Source organism: Eretmochelys imbricata, chromosome 19 (genome assembly GCF_965152235.1).
Source record: "Eretmochelys imbricata isolate rEreImb1 chromosome 19, rEreImb1.hap1, whole genome shotgun sequence".
In the NCBI taxonomy this organism is placed as follows: domain Eukaryota; kingdom Metazoa; phylum Chordata; order Testudines; family Cheloniidae; genus Eretmochelys; species Eretmochelys imbricata.
In genome coordinates this window covers 18,341,097-18,363,650 of record NC_135590.1, presented here as the reverse complement: position 1 = coordinate 18,363,650, position 22,554 = coordinate 18,341,097, and positions in this window count along the sequence as shown.

The window sequence follows — 22,554 nt, the reverse complement described above, 5'->3', positions numbered from 1 at the left end:
TTGGCTCTTTGCAGTTCTATCATCTTCCTTGTTTCTGCTTGGCTTTGCCCAGATTCCTCGCCCAACTGGGTACGGTCATTCTCCTGCCAGTATCACCCACCTGACTGTTAGCATCACGGGTATTGGCACTATCTTTCTTCTTAATGTCCATTCTCCTACCCACTGCTCTTCCTTTCTCCATTGCTGTATTTTCTCTTTCTTGATTTTCTTCCCAGTCAATATTAGTATCAGGTCTGGAGATTACATAAGCATCTCCCAACCATCTCCCCTGAATTCCTAGTTTAAAGCTCTTTTAATCAGTTGTGCAGCCTCCATCCCAGACTCTATTTCCCTCCCTATTCAGCTGGAGTCCATCCCATGAGAACAGTCCTCTGTCCGTGAGTGCTTTCCAGTGGTCTCCCAAAGCCCTCCTCATAGCATCACTGCCTGAGCCATCTGTTGATCATCATAATCTTGTCTTCCTTCAGTCTCCTCCTCTAGGAACAGGCAGAATCCCGCCCAAGATCACCTGAGCCTCCATTTCTTTAAGCATCTTCCCCAGCCTGACAGAGTCTCCCTTGATGCGTTCCAGTGAGAATCTAGCTGTATCATTTGTTCCCAAAGACGGACAATCAGTGATTCTTTCCTGCTCCCCTTCGGATCCTCTTCAGCCTCCAGTCCACATCCCGTATCTTTGCTCCCAGCAGACAGCACGCCCTTCTGTTCTCCTGATCAGCTCTGGTGACAAGCCTGTCCACTCTTGCTAGTAGGGAGTCACTAATCATGTAGACTGGCCCCTTTCTGGTGTTGGTGTGATTCTCTGGCCTTCCTCCTGTTTTTTCTGGCTGCAAAGCTACCTCTGTAAACTGGCACCAACCTTGGCAGACCCAGGGCTGCTTTTGGTTTTATGGTACTAGTGATGAGTGAAGGCTATTGGGTAAGGATGGGTCCGCACTTGCTCAATGCAAATATTTTGTCACCTTCCCTTTGGGCTTTGGTTCAAAGCAGAGGGGAGTGGAGTACACATTCCATTTAATGCATCTGCCTGAGACTGCAAACTGTGTGGAGGTTCTTGATAGATCCAGGCACTATGAAGCAAAGGGATGTGACCGAGCTATGTTTGCTCAGGGAGGTGCATTATCTAATCTGCATAGCTGTGGGACTGGGACAGACTTTGATGTCCCAGATTTAACTGGGAACACCCAGGCAAGGGGACGCCCAACACATCTGTCGTGACTCATGGAACGGCTCAGTTGGGGACATGAGTGGGGCTGTCCTGCCAGCTCCCTGAACTTCAGGTTATGCTGTAGGGAAAGCCCAGCGCTAGTTTATCTAACAGCTACCACTGTTCCCTTGAGACATGCCAAAGCCAGGCTCTTTGTGAAACTAGTAACACAACTGCATAATTTTCCACCCTCTGACCCACCCCTTTTCCCTTTATCTAGTGGTTAGGGTCTCATGGAGGCATTTGTTTGTTTAGGGCAAGGGTGGGAAACTACGGCCCAGGGGCTGCATTCCCCCCCCACCCCGACATTTTAATTGGGCCCTCGAGCTCCTGCTGGGGAGCAGGGCCCGGGGCTTGCCCCACTCTGGCGCTCGAGCCGGAGAGCAGGATTGGGGGCTTGTCCCACTCCGCGTGGCTCCTGGAAGCAGCGGCATGTCCCCGCTCCAGCTCCTATGCGTAGGGGCATCCAGGGGGCTACGCACGCTGCCTCCGCTCCAAGTGCAGCCCCCGCAGCTTCCATTGGCCAGGAACTGTGGCCAATGGGAGCTGCAGGGGTGACACCTGAGGATGGGGCAGCATGCACCCCTGACCCCATCACATGCCCCAATCCCCTGCCCCAGCCCTGATCCCCCTCCTGTCCTCAGACGCCTTGTTCCCAGCCCAGAGCACCATCCTGCACCCCTCACTCCTCATCTGCAGCCCCACCCCAGAACGGGGCCTCCGGCTATTTGCTTACACAATATAATGGGAGCAAAATGGGGCTCTGGGCTGAGACCCCTTTCAAGTCAGGCCAGGCCTGTAAAAGCTTTGGGTGGGGTGCTGCTCTGAAGACTCCCATCCCAGGCTTCCAGAGGCCACTGAGCAGGAGGCCATTGATGCCATTCCCTGGTGACACTCTTTAGGACAAGACATGGACAGAGGCCAGCAACTCTGGAGGTCCAAGCCCCCAGCAGGGCCTCACGCTGCTAAAGGGCTGGCTGGAAACTTTCCATCCAAACCTTGTTTTGACCAAAACTGGCTTTTTTGTCCAAATGGGCAGTGTCGGCTTTTGGCCACAATGTTCAGGTCGTCATGGAGACTCTGAAATCCCCAAATCAGATTTTCTATGTTTGACAAAAGCCTAAACACAGCAAAGAAAAATGGCAGTAAAATGATGGGTTTGTTCTTGTCTCCATTTTTCATGGGGGGGAGAGGGGGGAATAATTGTTGTGGGCTCTGCGCTTGTTGGATTGGCCCAGATGCGTAGCAGGGACCGAACGGACATGTTCCCTCATCTGTTTGCTGAAAGGCCCTGGGGCTGTTCCAGAGGCAGAGGGAACATTGAGAGGACACACGGATTCATTAGTGTCCCTGCTCATTAACCAGGACCTTGCTGTCAGTGATCTGGCTTCCTTAATCAGTGTCAGTAATGCACTGGCTTCGCACAGCACGCGCGTGTCTCATGGAGCCAAATGAGCCTTTGCAGCCATAGCTTTGGCTTTAAGCAAACGCTAGTTCCTTAGGGGTGTCTGCACCAGGTTTGTCCCCTCTTGTCCCACTATCTAGCCCTTGTGTTGCTGTGTTATCTCTGAGTTCACGGGGGCTGAGGCTGGGCAGGATTCCCAGGAATATTAATCCTGGGCTTTCTGAATCCGATGCTGATAAGCAGGTGTAGGGATGGCAAGGGAGGGGAGACCAGGAGATGCGAGAGGCCTGGCAATTGAGTTTGGAATGGAAGTCAGAGGCTCGCCACCTTTGGGCGGACACAGCTCGAGTGTCAGTCTTGTACTGCTGCCGGGCAAAGCCAGCTTCCCCTACCCCTCTGCAGAAGAGACCAGTCTCCCTAATCAGAGGGGCTGTTTGCAGGGATTATGCAGGGATTGGCAGTCTGAAGATTTCACACTCTTTACTGAGAAGATTGTGTTTATTTAAGGAAGCCTAACCGAGGCACACGCCAGACATTCTTTTTCCATCTGGCATTCCCTAGCAAACACTGCTGGGGCACAAACACACCCGCAGGAGACATAAGCCCAGGTTAGGGCTGGTGGAAATCATACAAGGGCCCGTCAGGATAAGTGTCTGAGATCCTCTTGTAGAACATCACTAGACTGAGGGGAGGCGGGGTGAGGCCAGGACTTTGAGTGCTTTGGAAGAGTTTTGATTCTGGGACGCTGTGGTGGGGAAGTCACCCCACCCCCTGAGAAAAGGGCTGGAACAGGCCTTTTGAGGCTGCGCAGACCGGCAGCCAATCAATAAAGGACTGTGGCTGGCCAATCAGGGGAAGGAAGAGGCAGCCAATCAGGGCCAGGTGAGGCCCTATATAAAGGCGGCCTAGCAGAGAAGAAGGCAGTCTTTGCCTGACTAGTGAGGGAGAAGAATGGACTCCTGAGGCAAGGAGCCAGCACCTTGGACAGAGCAGTGCTGGGCAAGCTCAGGAGAGGGATCCAGCCCTGTTATCTGCTAGGCTGCAGACCCTGCTACAAAGGGTCTAGAAGGTGCACAGGGCCAAAGGAGAAGTGGCCCAGGGAAGAATAGGTGGACAAGAGGGGAATGAAGGATGGCAGAAAGAGGCTGCTGCTAGAGGGTCCCTGGGTTGGGACCCAGAGAAGCGGGCAGGCCTGGATCCCCCTCTTCCCCACCATTATACTGCACCTGGTCATGGAAGATGGTGGCCAATACAGACTGCAACTTGTCCCTGAGTGAAGTGGCCACACTTTAGGTTGTGGTTGGCCACTGAGGCAGGTGTGAGTCCCAAAGACTGCTGTTAACCACCCCCCTGGAAGGGGGTGAGTCTGGAGTAGTGGCCACTATTGGAAGGGCAGTGTCCTGAAGTGGATGCTGCTGAGCGGGGAGCAACTTGGGTCCTAGGGCAGCAGAATGGACAATAGGTAAGACACCATGTACTGTGGATACCCTGCAGTGGACAGAGCTAATTCCTGGAACAATCAGTGGGAGGTGCCAGCGGTGATGAGTCTTGACCCTAGTTACAGATGCAGTTGGAGCAAATTCCAGGCTCCTCCTTGCTGCTCTGGTCCATGGAGGTGCATTGGAGGGGCTACAAGAGGGTGGGTCAGGGGGAGTTCAGAGAGAACAAGGGGATCTGGGCCCTTTAGAATTCAAACAACTATTTTGCATTAGGCACTACATTATGTGCATAAACTGTGCATGTAAATTGCTCCTATGAAAAGGAAATTCATCTGGCAATATCCCCATAATGTGTAAAGGACCTACCACCCCTGGATTCCCTGGGTACAAATAGTCTCCCCTCCCCTCCTGTAAGCAAGGACTTCAGGCAAATAAATAGCTCAATACAAATCCTGTCAGGCTGACTCCGGGCAAAATTCCTTGGGCAGCAGCTGAGTGATCCACCCTGCGCAGGAGGGGATGAATCCAGAGTCATGTCCCAGCTAAAACGGTCTTTGGGATGGATTTCTACAGCCAGTGCTCTGGTGGGAGAGTTCAGGGATTTGAGCACAGATGCTCACATGAGACAGAGCCTCAGCCCCAATGAACTCATTGTGGGAGACCCAGGTTCAAATTCCCACTCTGAAGTAGGGACTTAAACCCAGGTCAGTGCCCTAACCTCCAGGGTATTTGGGGAGGTGCTTGTGATCTGTGCTGTTCAGCTGAGCTTAAAAGGTGTCATAAACATACAGCTAAGGGTAGCATAAAATCCCTTCTTTACCTGTAAAGGGTTAAGAAGCTCAGATAACCTGGTTGGCACCGGACCAATAAGGGGAGAAGATACTTTGAAATATGTGGGGGAAGGTTTTTGTTTTGTGTTTCAGTGTGGTCTTTCTGGAGACAGAGAGACCAAGCAAGTAATCCAGCTCCTACTGAATGATACATCTAAAATTACAGAAATAGTAAGTAATAGCAAGGAAATGTGTTACAGTATCTTTTGTTTTAGCTTGTGAATTTTCCCTATGCTAAGAGGAAGGTTTATTCCTGGTTGATTTTTTTGTAACTTTAAAGTTTTGCCCAGGGGGGAATCCTCTGTGTTTTAAATCTTATTACCCTGTAAAATTATCTTCCATCCTGATTTTAGAGGTGTTTCTTTTACTTTTTTCTTTATAATACGTTCTGTTTTTAAGAATCCGATTGGGGTTTTTAGGACACTAAAAACCCAATGGTCTGGTCTGTGCTCACCTTGTTTACTCTCAAGCCTCCCCAGGAAAGGGGGTGAAGAGGCTTGGGGGGATATTTTGGGGAAACAGGAACTCCAAGTGGTCCTTTTCCTAAATCTTTGTCTAACTCACTTGCTGGTGGCAGCAATACCGTTCCAAGGACAAGGAAAAATTTGTGCCTTGGGGAAGTTTTAACCTAAGCTGGTAGAAATAAGCTTAGGGGGTCTTTCATGCAGGTCCCCACATCTGTACCCTAGAGTTCAGAGTTGGGAGGGAACCCTGACAAAAGGCCTGCATGGTGACTGGCCAGAGAGAGTGAGAATGCGAGAAGCATTCATTTCTAGCCCCACCTCTAAAGTGGACAGCTTCAGCATACAGTTCAGCATAAGTTAGCAAGCTTCACCCCTCAACAGCTTGTGGTTAGGGCCTTCCCCTAAGAGGGGTGAGACCTAGGTTCAAGGTCCACTTCCTGAAGAGGGTTTTGAACCAAGGTCTCCCACCTCCATCTCTAACCAGTAGGTTAAAGAGCTAAGTGGGGGAGAGCATGGCTTGAATGGCAGCAGAGTCTTCTTATGAAGCCAGCATGAAACAACTGTATTTATTTCTTTATTTTGTTGAAACTGTTCAGAAAATTTGGGCCAAATTTGCAAATAGTTTCAGATCAACCAAAACTGCATTTTTAGCAAATAAACTAGTTGTCTGAAAAATCTTGCCCAGATTTACTTTTCCTGTTTGAGACATCTTCTTTAGGCAATTGTACTGCAGTCACCAAAGGAGATATAAGACAGTGATCTAATATTAGAGAGACAAGGTGTGGGAGAGAATTTCTTTTCTTTTACTGGACCAACTTTTCTTGGTGAGAGAAACAAGCCAACAGAGCTCTTTTCAAGCCTGGGAAAGGAACTCCTAGCCTCCCAGCAAAATGCAAGGTGCAGAGCGTTTAGCGCAAGCAGTTAGCACATATTGGAAGGGACCATTCAAGGTAGAGTGTCCCATTAACACCTCTGCAGTCATGGGACAAAGAGGGGGTTAGTGAGTTAGATTGTTGTAATAAGACTCTGAAACCCATAACTTGTATTTCTGTTCAGTCCATGATTTTTGGTGTCCATGTCATGGATGGATATAAGCTGTTCAGGAAGGACAGGCAGGGCAGAAAAGGTGGGGGAGTTGCACTGTATGTAAGGGAGCAGTATGACTGCTCAGAGCTCAAGTATGAAACTGCAGAAAAACCTGAGAGTCTCTGGATTAAGTTTAGAAGTGTGAGCAACAAGGGTGATGTCGTGGTGGGAGTCTGCTATAGACCACCTCAGGGGGTTGAGGTGGACGAGGCTTTCTTCCGGCAACTCATGGAAGTTACTAGATTGCAGGCTCTGGTTCTTATGGGAGACTTCAATCACCCTGATATCTGTCTGTGCACCACTGTATTGCTCTCCCAGCAATCCTGGAAGTTTTTAGAAGGTGTAGGGGACAATTTCCTGGTGCAAGTGCTGGAAGAACCAACTAGGGGCAGAGCTCTTCTTGACCTGCTGCTCACAAACCAGGAAGAATTAGTACGGGAAGCAAAAGTGGATGGGAACCTGGGAGGCAGTGACCATGAGATGGTTGAGTTCAGGATCCTGATACAGGGAAGAAAGGAGAGCAGCAGAATACGGACCAAGAAAATGAGTACTAGTGGCACCTTAGAGACTAACCAATTTATTTGAGCATAAGCTTTCGTGAGCTACAGCTTATGCTCAGATAAATTGGTTACTCTAAGGTGCCACAAGTACTCCTTTTCTTTTTGCGGATACAGACTAACACGGCTGCTACTCTGAAACCTGTCAGAATACGGACGCTGGACTTCAGAAAAGCAGACTTTGACTCCCTCAGGGAACTGATGGGTAGGATCCCCTGGGAGAATAACATGAGCGGGAAAGGAGTCCAGGAGAGCTGCCTGTATTTTAAAGAATCCTTATTGAGGTTACAGGGACAAACCATCCCGATGTGTAGAAAGAATAGTAAATATGGCAGGTGACCAGCTTGGCTTCACAGTGAAATCCTTGCTGATCTTAAACACAAAAAAGAAGCTTACAAGAAGTGGAAGATTGGACAAATGACCAGGGAGGAGTATAAAAATATTGCTCAGGCATGCAGGAGTGAAATCAGGAAGGCCAAATCACACCTGGAGGTGCAGCTAGCAAGGGATGTTAAGAGTAACAAGAAGGGTTTCTTCAGGCATGTTAGCAACAAGAAAGTCAAGGAAATTGTGGGCCCGTTACTGAATGAGGGAGGCAACCTAGTGACAGAGGATGTGGAAAAAGCTAATGTACTCAATGCTTTTTTTGCCTCTGTCTTCACGAACAAGGTCAGCTCCCAGACTGCTGCACTGGGCAGCACAGCATGGGGAGGAGGTGACCAGCCCTCTGTGGAGAAAGAAGTGGTTCGGGACTATTTAGAAAAGCTGGACGAGCACAAGTCCATGGGGCCGGATGCGCTGCATCCGAGAGTGCTAAAGGAGTTGGCGGATGTGATTGCAGAGCCATTGGCCATTATCTTTGAAAACTCATGGCGATTGGGGGAGGTCCCGGACGACTGGAAAGGCTAATGTAGTGCCCATCTTTAAAAAGGGGAAGAAGGAGGATCCTGGGAACTACAGGCCGGTCAGCCTCACCTCAGTCCCTGGAAAAATCATGGAGCAGGTCCTCAAGGAATCAATTCTGAAGCACTTAGAGGAGAGGAAAGTGATCAGGAACAGTCAGCATGGATTCACCAAGGGCAGGTCATGCCTGACTAATCTAATTGCCTTCTATGATGAGATAACTGGCTCTGTGGATGAAGGGAAAGCATGGACGTGTTGTTCCTTGACTTTAGCAAAGCTTTTGACATGGTCTCCCATAGTATTCTTGTCAGCAAGTTAAAGAAGTATGGGCTGGATGAATGGACTATAAGGTAGATAGAAAGGTGGCTAGATCATCAGGCTCAAGGGGTAGTGATCAATGGCTCCATGTCTAGTTGGCAGCTGGTATCAAGCGGGTCAATCCTGGGGCCAGTTTTGTTCAAGATCTTTAATGATCTGGAGCATGGCATGGATTGCACCCTCAGCAAGTTTGCAGATGACACTAAACTGGGAGGAGAGTTATATATGCTGGAAGGTAGGGATAGGATACAGAGGGACCTAGACAAATTGGAGGATTGGGCCAAAAGAAATCTGATGAGGTTCAACAAGGACAAGTGCAGAGGTCCTGCACTTAGGACAGAAGAATCCCATGCACCGTTACAGACTAGGGACCAAATGGCTAGGCAGCAGTTCTGCAGGAAAGGACCTAGGGGTTACAGTGGATGAGAAGCTGGATATGAGTCAACAGTGGGCCCTTGTTGCCAAGAAGGCCAATGGCATTTTGGGCTGTATAAGTAGGGGGTTTGCCAGCAGATCAAGGGACGTGATCATTCCCCTCTATTCAGATGAGGGCTCACCAGTGTCAGAGTACTGTGTCCAGTTTTGGGCCCCACACCACAAGAGGGATGTGAGAAAATTGGAAAGCGTCCAGCGGAGGGCAACATAAATGATTAGGGGACTGGAAGACATGACTTATGAGGAGAGGCTGAGGGAACTGGGGATGTTTAGTCTATGGAAGAGAAGACTGAGAGGGGATTTGATAGCTGCTTTCAACTACCTGAAAGGGGGTTCCCAAGAGGATGGTTCTAGACTGTTCTCAGCAGTGGCAGATGACAGGACAAGGAGTAATGGTCTCAAGTTGCAGTGGGGGAGGCTTAGGTTGGATATTAGGAAAAACTTTTTCACTAGGAGGGTGGTGAAGCACTGGAATGTGTTACCTAGGGAGGTGGTGGAATCTCCTTCCTTTGAGGTTTTTAAGGTCAGGCTTGACAAAGCCCTTGCTGGGATGATTTAGTTGGGGATTGGCCCTGCGTTGAGCAGGGGGTTGGACTAGATACCTCCTGAGGTCCCTTCCAACCCTGATATTCTATGAATGAGCAAATCAGATGTAAAAACAGTTCCACAGAGGCTGGACTTGTAAGGTCAGGGAAAGGGGGTGGAGGGATTCTGCAGTGTGTCCTGCATGCTGCTTTTCTAACCTCGTTTGCAGCCAGTTACCAGCATGGTTAAAACTTGGTAGGGCACAACAGCAGCTGACCCCACCTGCCTCTGACAGTGGCCTGGGGTTGTTTTTCTGTAGCCAGGTCACAATATTGTAATCAGCTGAGCTTGCAAGGCCTTACACGTAACTCAGTGGTATTACTCTGTCTGCCGGAGCTTCTGAACACCACAACCCATCCATTCCAGAATGGCAGGGAATGGTCTAGGCATCAAGGTCCAGAACCCTATTGACTCTGGAGAGAATCAGAACATCAAAAGAGGGAAAATGGGGGCACATGGAGCTGCTGTTGCTGCTGGTGGCACCTGTGACTAATACCTCATGCTGAATGACAGAGGAGAACTAATTGTTCTCCCTTCTGGGAGCTGTGGGGCAGGAGCTTGGCCACCAGGGCGGACACAGGGACTGAAGCAAGAAGGCTTGATTCCTTCCTTCCTCCTGCTTCCTAACATCCTGCCTCCACAAAGCGTGATATGGGGTAGGGGGGAGGAGAGACACCAGTTGCCCACCCCTCCCTTCCAGGCTGGGGGGAAGGCAAGTACTTGGTCAGGCGTGGGGAGACACTCAGAGCTCTTGGCATGGTGGGAGAATGGAGGACCCTGGTGTGGGGAGAAAAGGGGGTCCATGGGGAGCACAGAGAATCAATGCCAGGGCAGGAGAGATTTGGAGAGTCCCTGAAACACAAGGGGAGGGTCGCAGACAGGGAAAGAGAGTTGGAGGGAGAATGGAGGGGTACAAGAAACTTCTGGTGCATGCAATGAACTCAGCTGACAGAAGCTCTGACGTACAATCCCTTCGTTTTATAGGGTCGATACGACCCCTTAGCTGCATCTGTATAATTGGGTTGACCAATCCTGCTCCCTTCCCGCTTTCAGTGTGGTAGATGTTCCAGAATGCATTGCCTGCATGCTACAGGAACCACTGTGTGCGTGCGTCTGAGTACGCTACCCCTGCTGGGGTCGTATGGGACACCTGCCCAGGCTTTCCCAGCAGGCACTGGTACAAACACAGCGGGGCAGCATAGTAGGTGTGGACGCACAAACACTGCTGATACATGGCTGTGTTGTGAAAAGCTCGTGTTTGGACCAGGCTCAGTTGTGTGCGCTGTGACAGGGTGGCGCTGTGCACCAGAAGAAGCCCCCTCCTAGAAGTCCTCAGAATGATAGCTCGGTGGGCCCAGGGCAGGGAAACGGGTGAATTCAAATTGTGAAGGTCTCACTTAGAGCCTTTCTAATCCTGGTAATTTTCAATGTAAATCCAGGGGAGTCCATGTTAATGGCTGTGTGACAGTGGTGTGTTTCATAGATTCCAAGGCCAGACGGACAGACTGACCTCCTGTATAGCACCGGCCAGAGAACTCCCGGAAATAGTTCCTGTTGTTTCAACTATTCTTTATTTATAGTGTCAAGAATATACTTTGAACGTATCAGAATCAATGGCCCTGTCCTAGTGAGCTTGCAGCAGAGTCTGCAAACTTGGGTGTCTAAAGCTAGGCCTTATATTTATATCCGGGTACCAGTGGGAGATGCAGATGATTTTAAGCTTTGAAGATGCTGGCCTTACAATGTGGCTCAGATGCACCCAATGGCCTGGGGGAACAGCAGGGCTGGGGAAGCCAGGAGAGCCGCACAGGCAGAGTCTTAGTATTCTTCCATCACCAGGAATGTGCTCAGCACTATCCAGGGCATGGAAGCCAGAGCTGCGTAGGGGTAAGAGCCCTGTGGGCAGCTGTGGACCCTCCACTTGCCCTGGGGGGAGGGGGGGCTGTTCTTGCACCCCGGGGGCTGTTCTCGTGCCCCTCCACCCCAGGCAAGCTCCCCGGTCTGGCTCCGGCTTTCAGCTTGGCTAGGGGACGGGCCTTGGAGGGAAGGAGCCGGGCCATGGAGGGACCCCACTGATTTTAGGAAGAATCCATTGCCCTGCGTCGATGCCTTTCTGCAAGAGATGCTTTAGCCAAACACAAGTTATTGGGCTCCATACAGGTGGCATTTCTGTCTGTGCTGTGTAGGAGGTGAGACTAGATCTATTGGTCCTGTTTGGTTTTTAAATTAATACATGTCTATGAATCAATGGTCCTGGAATAACTACTTCATATCTCTGTGGCTTTGAGTCCCCATCTGTACAATGGGGAAGATATTCCCCTAGCCCCCAGCTTGCTGGGAACGTTTATCAGCCGATGCTGGTAAAGTACTGTGAGGCCCTTGGAGGGGGAGCACGACAGAAGGGTCAGATATTACAGCTACATTTTAATTACACATTTCCTCTTAGCCTGGGCAGCTGAGGAAATATTTTAACAGTAATTACTTTAAAGCTGAGCCTATTTGCACTGTTCAAATAACTGCTTCAGCCTGCAGAGAAGCAGTTTTCCCAAGGGCAGGACACAGAGAAAATGCTTTGAGATGAATGATCTGGTGGGGTGAGCGATGGGGAGGGTGTACAGGCCCCATTCCCTGTCTCAGCAATGCTGTGCATGCATCTCTCTCCAGATGGCATGAGTGGCAGCTGGAACAGACTCCAGTCTGGCATGGCTCAGAGATGCTCATTGTTCTAGTCAAGTCTGCAAGGCCCCCAGCCTGACAGTCTTGCACAAGGTAGGAAGGACTAGAGCTTTAGTCTCCTGTCCGCAGAACAGAGCCAAGGATCTGTGAACAATCAATACACAGGGGAGGCTGGTGCCTTGTCAGGCAGAGATGGGCTGAGACCCAAACTCAAATGTTGAGAGGTTCCAAATCCAGAGGCAAACTCTGGAGCCAGAGGCCATCTCCATTACTGGTCATTGCTGCACAGAGCAGATGAAAAGACCAGACTCAGTCCCTGCCCCAGGGAGTCAGTGACCAGAACCCCAGGGATAGATCCTCAAGCTTCTAGATGGGACATGAGTCAGCAACTGAAAGCAGCAGGCCATGGTGAAGAAGGGAGAGTGAGGGAGGACAAGGTCACATGCTTTGTTTTGGGGAGGTGCCCATCTTGGGGAACCCATGACAGGTATGTGTCTCCTCCTGCTCTGTTAGGAGAGTTCATTCATGCTGGATCCAAACATTGAGGCCACTCCTAGGCCTGTTGGCTCTCTTACCAGCCCCACTAAATGCCCCGTTCCCACGTGCCCCCAGCACTAACCCCCCCCCCCCCCGAACCATGTACTTTTGGGAGACAGCATCCTATTCCAGTGCGATTAGGGAGGCAGGCCACTTTCCCAAAGACCCCAGCCCCTCCCTCACAACCCGGCTCCCCGGCTGACACTGGAGGCACAGGCCAAGCTTTGTCCAAGTAAGTAAATAACTGAACAAAACCAGTGAAGCCTTTAATAAAATCAGGGCTCTCGAGTGGCTCTGCGGCAAAGGGCTCCCTCGCTCCCCTGCCTGTGTGCAGCAGTTGCAGGGCTGCGTTCAGAGCTGGTCCTGTGCGCTAGGCCAGGAAATCTAGCGCGTGTGCGTCGCTTCTCCAAGGGCTTTTTACTGGGTGTAAATGATTGATGAAGGATATTGTGGAAAGCAGATGTGCTGTTGCCACAGTAACCGGCGACTGGCAGGCGAGGCTCGTCCTCATGCTGAATGCTGAGAGGATGATATTCCTGTGCAGTGCGGCTATTTGAGCCTTTGCAAGACTCTGGTTAATAATTAACACCATAAGGTCCTAACCTGGGGGAAAATGTATCAGGGAGGCTAAATTCATAATGAATCCCTTTCAATTTCCTCTCCTGAGCCCACTCTCTCTCTGCAAACAATTATAGTTCTAGCTTCCTCAAATCTCCCATTCTCACTTTCAACTATGGTAACCTATTAATATCTTCAATATTTCAAAAGGCTAATAATGGGAGGGAAATTCTGGGCTGGAAACGACTCCTGTTCCCTCACTTCCAAAGGCCTCTCCTTGCTCCATGAATTGCTGTTCTGCCACCCCTGAATGATCAGCCTCTCTGGCTGGGAAGCGAGTGCGTGAGCCAGACCCTACCCAGCAAGCTTTGCCGATTCAAGTCAGGACTTAAAGGGCAGCTGTGCTGGACATGGGTGTTGGCAGCTCAGTTCTGGTAGGTCTGTCACTCTGAGGGGACAGGGGTCCCAATTTCTATTTCTGCAAGCTGAAACAGAGGGTCTTTTGCCTCTTAAAAAGATGGTGCCCTTGGAACCATGCCTGATTTCGCTTTTTGCTCAGTTAACTGAATTTTACTGGGGGAAGGGGGCAGGGGGAGACTGGTACTGATTTGATAGAACCTGATGAGAGAGAGCTTTTCATGCCCCAGCCCTCCATGCTGAGGGTATGAAACAGCACTGACTACTGCAAAATGCAGTAATGGCCATCACCTGGAAATCACAGCTCCTTCAGTGAAAGGGTTAAATGGTGTAATTCTGAGGCACCAACCAGTCCGTGACCCCTCTGGGTATGTAGTCCATGTATATTTGAAAATCCCTGCTCTCTCAGCCATGGGCTTGCTTATGCTGGCTCGGGAGCTGTTCCCATCAATAACCATAAGGCAGCGAGTGAGAATGGAGAGCAGCTGGGCTGCTGGAGTCTACGCAGTCAGGTTAGAGTTAACTCAAAATCAGGTCACAACTGGATAACTCCCTCTGCCTGAGCAGTACCTGAGGAAGGAGAATACATTTTACTGAGTCTCCTGCCACCCTTCTCCTCCCAGCTGCTAGCGCATCCCTTACATGTGGAGAGCTGGGAGGTTTAGGGATGGGTTTAGATGGCTTCTTAGAACAGCTGTTTCCCCTGCCTCAGAAGCCTCCCCGGCCCTTGTTCTGAGAGATGAAGATGTTTATGTTGACCGGGCTGAGTGCCATCACCCTAGGAAAGATTTCACTGACAGCAAAACACCCCATTTTACAGAGCCAGCCCCAAACCTGCTCAGTGGCTGATGTTGAGTATCTTGATACTCAACGTGATCCTGAGCATGCAGCAGACATGCATGCTTTTTTTGCCTCTGTCTTCACTAACAAGGTCAGCTCCCAGACTGCTGCGCTGGGCATCACAAAATGGGGAAGAGATGGCCAGCCCTCTGTGGAGATAGAGGTGGTTAGGGACTATTTAGAAAAGCTGGATGTGCACAAGTCCATGGGGCCGGACGAGTTACATCCGAGAGTGCTGAAGGAATTGGCGGCTGTGATTGCAGAGCCATTGGCCATTATCTTTGAAAACTCGTGGCGAACCGGGGAAGTCCCGGATGACTGGAAAAAGGCTAATGTAGTGCCAATCTTTAAAAAGGGGAAGAAGGAGGATCCTGGGAACTACAGGCCAGTCAGCCTCACCTCAGTCCCTGGAAAAATCATGGAGCAGGTCCTCAAAGAATCAATCCTGATGCACTTGCATGAGAGGAAAGTGATCAGGAACAGCCAGCATGGATTCACCAAGGGAAGGTCATGCCTGACTAATCTAATCGCCTTTTATGATGAGATTACTGGTTCTGTGGATGAAGGGAAAGCAGTGGATGTATTGTTTCTTGACTTTAGCAAAGCTTTTGACACGGTCTCCCACAGTATTCTTGTCAGCAAGTTAAGGAAGTATGGGCTGGATGAATGCACTATAAGGTGGGTAGAAAGCTGGCTAGATTGTCGGGCTCAACGGGTAGTGATCAATGGCTCCATGTCTAGTTGGCAGCCGGTGTCAAGTGGAGTGCCCCAGGGGTCGGTCCTGGGGCCGGTTTTGTTCAATATCTTCATAAATGATCTGGAGGATGGTGTGGATTGCACTCTCAGCAAATTTGCGGATGATACTAAACTGGGAGGAGTGGTAGATACGCTGGAGGGGAGGGATAGGATACAGAAGGACCTAGACAAATTGGAGGATTGGGCCAAAAGAAATCTGATGAGGTTCAATAAGGATAAGTGCAGGGTCCTGCACTTAGGACGGAAGAATCCAATGCACCGCTACAGACTAGGGACCGAATGGCTAGGCAGCAGTTCTGCAGAAAAGGACCTAGGGGTGACAGTGGACGAGAAGCTGGATATGAGTCAGCAGTGTGCCCTTGTTGCCAAGAAGGCCAATGGCATTTTGGGATGTATAAGTAGGGGCATAGCGAGCAGATCGAGGGACGTGATCGTTCCCCTCTATTCGACATTGGTGAGGCCTCATCTGGAGTACTGTGTCCAGTTTTGGGCCCCACACTACAAGAAGGATGTGGATAAATTGGAGAGAGTCCAGCGAAGGGCAACAAAAATGATTAGGGGTCTGGAACACATGAATTATGAGGAGAGGCTGAGGGAGCTGGGATTGTTTAGCCTGCAGAAGAGAAGAATGAGGGGGGATTTGATAGCTGCTTTCAACTACCTGAAAGGGGGTTCCAAAGAGGATGGCTCTAGACTGTTCTCAGTGGTAGCAGATGACAGAACGAGGAGTAATGGTCTCAAGTTGCAGTGGGGGAGGTTTAGATTGGATATTAGGAAAAACTTTTTCACTAAGAGGGTAGTGAAACACTGGAATGCGTTACCTAGGGAGGTGGTAGAATCTCCTTCCTTAGAGGTTTTTAAGGTCAGGCTTGACAAAGCCCTGGCTGGGATGATTTAACTGGGAATTGGTCCTGCTTCGAGCAGGGGGTTGGACTAGATGACCTTCAGGGGTCCCTTCCAACCCTGATATTCTATGATTCAGACAGTGGAGCTGGACATTTCCCCCAGGTCTCCCTCTGAACACCCCAGGGACTATGGGGGAGCAAAGAATACTTTGTGTTTCTCTCGCCCCTGCCAGCCAGGGCTTTCGCAGTGCTTCACAATGGGAGGATAAGTCATTTTACAGAGGGGGGGACTGGCACAGAGAAGGCGACACCCAGAGCTAAGAATAGCTCCCAGACTGCCAATCCCCATATTGACTGGGTACAAGTCACCTCAGGATGGGTTGCAGAGAACATTTCTAGACACCATAAATGACTGCTTCTTGGAGCAGCTAGTCCTGGAACCTACAAGGGGAGAGGCAATTCTTGACTTAGTTCTAAGTAGCACACAGGATCTGGTCTAAGAGGTGAATATAGCTGGACCACTCAGTAATAGCAACAATAAAGTAATTTAAATTTTAAAATCCTTGTAGGGGGAGAATGCCAAAGAAATCCATGACAGTAGCATTTAACTTCATAATTTTTTGCAGTTCCCCTTTTTGAAGACCGCAGAAATTAAAAGGAACAGTCACAAGAGAAATGCCTGAAAGCTTCATGAAAATTATTTATAAACACCATAACAGAGGCTCAAACTAAATGTAGACACCAAATAATAATGAATAATAAGCAGTAATACAGCACACTGCTATAACAAACCAATTGGGATCCAAGCCATTGGTTCATTATTGCCAGGGGCTCATTATAGCAAAAATGCCCTGCTGCCCCGGGGGAGGGGCAGCTGACAGCTCCTTCAGCCCAGCAGCTGTGGCGGGGGCAGTCTGCAGGGCTCAAGGGGCCCCAGGGACCGCGTTGATTATAACTGTCACTCTGCCACTCAGCAACTTTATTTCGTTTTCCTCTTTGCTGCTTTGTAACTTTCCAAAGTTGAAGAAGTTTGGAAAGTTACTGAATGAATGAATAAATGAAAAATTGAGGGGGAGGGAGAGACAAACCAAACAACCATATTGGCCCTTATTCCTTCAGTTGAAGTTGGTGGGGGGGGGGAATGCAAGGGTGGAGGGGAGAAGTAAAGGGAAAAACAAAAATTTTTGATTTTCAAAACAAAACTTAATTTGAATGGAAGCAAAAGGAAAATTTCATTTCATTTTGAAATTTTCCTGCAAATAATGAAAACATTTCAAATGTGGGATTAATTTTTTTGTGTGAAATACTTTGAAGTAAATCTACAGATTTTTCAACATGCTGTATTCTGGTGCAAGGACTCACAATTACCCCAAATTTATTCTCTATGGATAGTCCCAAAATATTTGCTTTGGATATTTTCTGCACAAAATTCCTGCTAGTTAAGTCATTTGCTAGGATGCTTGTGGAAAGGGCATGGACACGTGTGAAGCACATTATGTTAATAATTGGAACAAGTGTAGCAGAGGACAGGTTCTGAGCCCAGCTCTGTTGTTGGGTCACTTGGGAATCCAGATGCAGCATAGGATTTTGAGCCCCCAGAAGCAGAACAGGGAGTACCCTCTTCTGCTTAGTTAACAATTTCTGCTTTTTTGTCCGACAGGTCTGAACTGGTGGTAAATGGCCATTCCCAAGGCCCCTGTGAAAACCTGCCTGTGGTCTCTTCTCAAGATATATTGTATGGATGCCTCCAGCTGACAAAGGAACAGAGACAGCAGCAGATGCTTTTATATGGCTGTGATGCTGAAATTTGTACTCCCAAGTGCATCAAATGGTGATGGAGAGAAGAAATAAAGGGCAAGATGGTTGGTTTCAAGCTGAAGGAACTGGGAGTCCTGCCAGCAGCAGAGCTGTGAAAAGGGCTGATCGGACAGTTGGGTACCTGCTTCGCTTGGTGCTCAGGGATGGCCAGATGGCCTGGGAACTCAAAGCTCCCTGTAGTATTTTGCTTACAAATCTCAGTGCTGCTCACCTTTCCATCCAGGATGCTGTGTTGGCCTGGGGGAAGAAGTGCTGCTAGAAGAGAGACGGAGCAGAGTGAGTTCAAGGTTGGCATGGGGAGGACACTTCATAGATGGAGTGCAGTGGCAGCTTTTCAGGAACACAATGTTTGCCTCTCATTTGCATACACCTGTGCCTGCATTACTGAAAATCCTTAGTAAAGGCACCCAATGGGCCTGGACTTCAGCAGGTGGCCTCCCCACAGCAGGCAGGAGAACTGTGCATGTCACAAGGGTGAAAAGTCAGGACAGGGGCCTATGACTCCACATCCATGTATAAGAAAAAGCCCCAAATATCAGGATTGTCCCTATAAAATCATCCTCACTGTCACTTGAATGGGCAACTGGCAGAACTTGCCTAAATGGGTTTATGCAGGTGGGTGTAAATCCTATCACTTAGGTACACAAGTGTCTGATTTCCATATTCATTTTTTTTTCAGATTGGCAAACTGAGGCACAGAGAAGGTCACCCATAGCTAAGGTCAGTGGGAGAGTTAGCAACAGAGCTCAAGTCTCCTGACTCCCCTCCAAAAGGCTAGACTACATCCTGGAGGGCAGGTTCCTCCACGTTCAGGAATGACCCTACAAAGTGCCCAACAAGGATGCCGATTGCGGAGCCCCTCCCTTGAGGAACGCAGGATATACCAGATTGGATCAAACCCAAGGCCCCTTCTCTGAGAGTGGCCAGCACCAGATACTTCAGAGGCAGATGTAAGGACCCTGCAGTAGCAGATGAGGGATAATCTGCCCCCTCTCCCCCATTAGATCTCAAATAGTTAAGAGAACATCTTAAATCCTGAAGCATGAGGTTTAATGTCCTTTCCAAAATGTTTGTCATTAATTATGATAACTGGATATTCTGAATATGCATACAACTGGTCAATCTCTTTCTCAGTCTTCTTAAGCCGTTGAGGCTAAAGAACATAACCTGATTCTATCTGCAGGGATTTTAAGAATATCCAGAATGTTCATAATTAATGGTAGCACCTTGCAGGAGAGCCCTTTGTCATGATAAAGGCAGAGAAAAGCCAGCCTGACCTGCCCCAGTTGTAACTCGCTGAGAGAACGTAGCAGGAGAAGATTGCTTAGAAGTGGCACATGCAGGCAGCACATTGTTGGATCTCTTCTGTTCTATGCACAGGTTTTTGCTCATTTTTGGTGACCTTGTTGCCAGACTGTGCTCAGCAAACAGTGCCTGGCCTGTGGACTATCTGCTGGGCTATGGGCTGTTTGAAGTGAACCCAGCAAGGAGGGAGACAAAATACCTCATGCTCGTTCTCCCTGTGGGATCAGTGTCCCCACAGGTGTAGAAGGAACAAGATTTTGGCAGCCCTCCCCAGCTGATGGCAGGTACCCAGCACGGGTACCCAAGAGCACCTGTCAACTTCCCACAGATCACTCCCTGGAAATGTCTCAACTCTGACTGGAGTGGCAGCCACTGGGCAGAAGGAGTTCATCTGCATGCCCTATTCATGCCTTGGCTTCTTCACTGAGAATGCTGGCCAGTGGGTCAGCTAGGATGTGCACTGTGATCTCCGTTGCTTTCACCCATGCAGGGCTCAGAAGCAACTGGCCCCACTCATAGGAGCATTGCCAGCCGATCGAGGGAAGTGATTAATGCCCTCTGTTCGGCACTGGTGAGGCCACACCTGGAGTATTGTTTCCAGTTTTAGTCCCCCCACTACAGAAAAGATGTGGAAACATTGGAGAGAGTCCAGGAGAGGGCAATGAAAATGATTAGGGGGCTGGGGCACATGATTTATGAGGAGGGGCTGAGGGACCTGAGGTTTAGTCTGTAGAAGAGAAGAGTGAGGGGGGATTTGATAGCAGCCTTCAATTACCTGAAAGGGGGTTCCAAAGGGGATGGAGCCCGGCTGTTCTCAGTGGTGGCAGATGACAGAACTAGGAGTAATGGTCTCAAGTTGCAGTGGGGGAGGTTTAGGTTAGATATTAGGAAACACTATTTCACTAGGAGGGTGGTGAAGCACTAGAATGGGTTACCTAGGGAGGTGGTGGAATCTCCATTCTTAGAGGTTTTTAAGGCCCAGCTTGACGAAGCCCTGGCTGGGAAGATTTAGTTGGTGTGGGCCCTGCTTTGAGCAGGGGGTTGGACTAGATTACCTTCTGAGGTCTCTTCCAACCCTAATCTTCTATGATAAGCCATATCACCATCTCTCACAAGTGACTGTGCTATTCTCCAGAATCTTAACTTTTATTTAAAACAAGGTCTGTCTATAGCCAGCCTGGAAAACCTCCAAAATGTGAACTGAGCATAGTTAACACAAAGCTGAGTCTGCAGAGAGCCTGGAACAACAGCTCTGAGAAATGAAAATTGCCCATCCAGTTCAGTGAGGTGTTAGCTAGGATTCCCAGTGCCAGTTATATAAATATCAGCATTGTTCCTATTTCAACCTGCAGAGAGGGCGGGTCACAGACCTCTACAAGTCACTTTGAGTGACAGCACAGGATAGGGCTGCATGTTGATGGTGCTTAGGAGATGCACAAGGAAGGAGGCCAACTTGGCAGAGCCCATGGCTATGTCCAAGCCCCACCAATGGGAAACCAAGTGCAGGCAGCCTAGAAGTGGCAAGTGACACCACCAATATATTGCGAATATCTGCACAATCTGCTGTCCCATTCTGGCAGCTCACATGGGCAGAGCTACCTTTGTGGAGAGAGCTTGGTCCAGTTTTCACAACTGAGCTCCTGTGCACATGTCTCCAAAGATCTAGGAGACTGTAGTGACTCCTGTCACTTCTGGAACTGCAAACTGAGACAAGATGGTCAACACCTTTTAACTAGAAGATTCTTCTTCCCAAAAAATGGGGTTTCTTCAAAAACTACTTTTTTTTTTTATGAAAAATATTTTGAAAAAATTTCCAAATGAAAATTCTGGCAACCCTCCCCCCCCACCCCACCCCACACACAATTTTTTAGTATTTTTAAAAATATAGGCATTGTAAGGAAATTCCACCTTTTTGTGTCTCTCACATTCCCTCTCCCCCTGCTTTTCTTTTTTTCCTCCTTTTTTTTTTCACAAGAAAGGTGTGGAGACAAGGTAGCAAAAAAAGAAAAAGAGGAGATAGTGAGAGAAAGTAACATCTAAGAAGTAACACTTTCACTTTTAAAAGTCACACTTTTTCTCACTTTTTAACTTTCTGTCTCTTTAAGTGAGAGAACGTAATACTTTGAATTTTTCTCCTAGTAGAAAATAATTAGGGAGAGAAAATGTGGTGGGTTTTTTTGGTTTGGTTTTCCCCCCTCCCCCCAATTTGTGTCACTTCTGTACCTCTCAACTCTTATTCTGCTAGAAAAAGGGAAACATTTTTAAAAGTAAGATTTTTAAAATATTGGATTTTTCCTAGAAATGGAGACAATTCCAAACCCAAAAGTATTCACACAGCCACACACATTCAACAGCAGTAAAGTCTGTATTTTTAAGAAATCAGGCCTGGGGGGCAGAAAGGAAAATGGACTGGGGAGAGACTGGATTTGAGCAGCTCTTCTGGGAAAACTCTGAATTTGTCCTCTCTTGGTTCAGCAGAACATCTGTAAATCTTCTGAGGTTTGGGTGGGATCAACTGACTGTTTTGTGGTGGGTGGGCACAGACCTTCTCCTTCTAGCTGGGGGTGATGGCAGTTTCGCTGAAGCTGACTACAGTGCACTATTTGAGGTTCAAACAGGATTGATGAAGAATGGCTGAAGGCATACATCTGGTGTATTGATTGGCTGAACTTTCTGCATGTGGGGGGCCAGGGAAACCCATTGTATTTAACCAAGGGGAGGGAGCAGTTGTAGGTAAAGTGGCTTCTGAGTCTATTCAGAAAAACTTTGGAAAAGACTCTGGGGGTGGGAATCACAGACACACTGATCATAACTCGCCGCCTGTGGGGGATTCCAATGGGAGCTAGGTACTGGAACACCTGTGGGGATCTGGACTGCAGAGATTATTTACAGTTTCACAGAAGGGAACCTTGCAGCCCAGGCTCAGAGAGAGTGAGGCCTGCATGCCTCAAGGCTGCTTTGCCTTGTTCTAGCTCATGCAGCTGGGAAGCCAATTGCATTTCTCTTTTATTTTCTTTGTCACATTGCTGCCATGCTGGGGCTCCCCTCCTAGAAGCAGCTGGTTCTGGAGTCCTGGTCTGTCATGCATGATCTGTCATCACAAACCTAGAGTCAATGGGATGTGACTGAGGCCTGACTGATAAAGAACATCAGACCACTGCATTATCTAATCATCTGCTTTAGCCCCCCAGGACATCTCCACTAGCCTTCCCGTCTCCATGCATGTGATTTCACTGTCCCCTTTGGCTATTGTCCCTTTCCTCCCCCACCCCCACATAGGTATCCAGCTCCAGCTAAATCCCATCTCTCCTTCCAACCCATCCTTTCCTTGCTGTCCCCACACCTATAACATAAGGTTTAATGCATTCAGATTGCCCGAGCTAAACAATTGTTTGGGGGGGACATCTAGGAATGATGAGCTCAGAGTAGAGTAGGCCAATGGCAAGACAACACTGTACCACCCATCCGCCCAGGAGGCCTACTCCTGCTTCCCTTTGCAAATACCTTTCAAAGGGTCCAGAGGAGCTGAGGCCTCCAGGGACATCTCCAGAGCACAGCAGCTGAGCTCCTCCACAG